The sequence below is a fragment of the Hydra vulgaris genome, chromosome 09 (assembly GCF_038396675.1).
Source record: "Hydra vulgaris chromosome 09, alternate assembly HydraT2T_AEP".
NCBI lineage: Eukaryota > Metazoa > Cnidaria > Hydrozoa > Anthoathecata > Hydridae > Hydra > Hydra vulgaris.
The window spans coordinates 25,662,501-25,664,430 of record NC_088928.1 but is presented as its reverse complement, the minus strand read 5'-3'; the positions used below and the strand labels follow the sequence as shown (position 1 = coordinate 25,664,430).

Here is a 1,930-nt window from a genome sequence, read left to right as displayed (position 1 = left end):
TATATATACGTGGACTGATTTTTTTAGATTGAGCATATCCTAGAATGTTATATATCATTAGAAAGCCCTTCAGTACAGTATTTTAAAGATGAAAAAATTATTAAAAACGAACAATTTAAAAAAAAGTTATGACGTTTTTAGTAGCAAATTTTCGATATATGGATTTATTGAAGAAACTGGTTCCAAAAAATTTTTTTTTTCCACTAAAATTGTTATAACTTTGTCAAATCTTATCCAAATGCCTATACCTTGGTATCAAAAGATAGATGTAAGAGTAGGCTATAAGTTCACATAACTCTATAGATAAAAGGGGTGTTTAGAGGGCCAGAGGGGGTACCGGAAAACCATCATAACTTTAAAAAAATACAAGTTTTTCACACGAAAGAGTGTTTTTCTGATAAAATATGTTATCTTTATACATAAAAAGTTAATCTGATTTGCTTCTATTCCATTCCCAAATATTAGTGGTCTATTTTAGATTAAAGGGTGGATGTCTTTGTTACGTTTAAACACCCTCGTAGTGAAATGTTACATTTTGATAAATATTTTAACCTAAAAAACATTGATTATATTTTGTGTTAAAAAGTTTAAATTACATTTTCTTATTTTACATCATATATAAGTGGTGTATAAATTGACATTAGAGGTGGGACATGTGCCACGCCCAACGGCCGCGCCCAACGAACCCCCCCCTCCCCTCCCAGTCTTATCCAACTTAAAAAAAAAATTTGTAAGATATTCGAAAAAAGGTTTTAAATTGAGTTTATTGAAAAAGAGAAAAAAGTATTCGAAATTATTTTACTAGAGGAGGGGCGTGTGCCACGCCCAATGACCCCCCCCCCCCCTTTTTATTCAAACTTGAAAAAAATGTCAATGAAAATTAAAAAAAAAATTTTTAATTGTGTTTATTTGAAAAGGGAGAAATAACTTTACAAATCTCACCACATTACACTAAACAAAGAAATAATATATAATAATTTATTAGAAATTAATAACATTATAAATAATGTAAAAAAATAAACTATTATTTCAACATCAATAATGCAAATATAATTTTTAGGAACTGTAAACATAAGGTAAACTAATTTAAAATCAAATAACTATTAACAAAGTCAACAGTTTAAACAAACTAAAACAAGAATAGTAAATAAGTATGCAAAATACTCTTCACATTTACTGACATTTGAAATATTCTATATTCTAAAATCATTAACATATACAAACTGATACAAACTTACCAGTGATAGGCTGTGTAGATTCAACTAAAAATAACAAAAAAATTGTACACAAAATAATTTGAAATTGTCAACAGTAAGTTACAAATTTAACAATCGTCAAAGCTGTTCTGCTTTAAAATGTAATATAAAACAATTTAATATAAAACAATTTAATATAAAACAATTTTATATAAAATTTAATATAAAACAATTAATTGTGAAAGTGATAGACTGAATAAATAATATGAACAACGTATTAATCAATGATAGCTTAAAAAATGTTAATGAGAGTAAAAACTCCACTGCACTTTGAGGGATAACACAATACTAATGCATTAAATAATGTATATAAATAGAAACATAAATTCAATAATCATTCAGAAACATTTCTAAATCATAAATTTACAAGCAGAAGGTTGTGCACATGGAACTAAACATTTTATAAAAATTTGTAATTGATAAGAAAGGTGTGTACATGTTTGCAAATAATAGTTTTTAAACTTACTAGTCATAGTAGTCGCTGAAGATGTAACGAATGATTTCAAAGTTGTAATTAAAAATAAATACTGTAACTGCCAAGATATGCATAAACATATTAAAAAGTAAAAATTTGTAAACATACCACTTATAGTAGATGTAGAAAGAACTGAGGTTAAAAAATACTTAAAAAAAATTTATATTTCAATTGTCGAAAATATATACACATATTAAAA

At 25.9% G+C, this 1,930-nt stretch overlaps 1 long non-coding RNA gene across 1 annotated transcript in view; it reads right to left on the bottom strand.

Moving 5' to 3' along the window:
• Positions 1 to 370: 370 nt before the first annotated feature.
• LOC136085061 (uncharacterized) overlaps positions 371 to 1,930 on the bottom strand; it is a 2,108-nt gene continuing 548 nt past the window's right edge. Inside the window, exons 1-2 of the long non-coding RNA XR_010641042.1 lie at positions 1,239 to 1,930; positions 371 to 552 (exon numbers count right to left, since the gene is read on the bottom strand). The exon at positions 1,239 to 1,930 is cut by the window's right edge and continues 548 nt beyond it. This is a non-coding gene — a long non-coding RNA (uncharacterized LOC136085061). The remainder of the gene's footprint in view (positions 553 to 1,238) is intronic.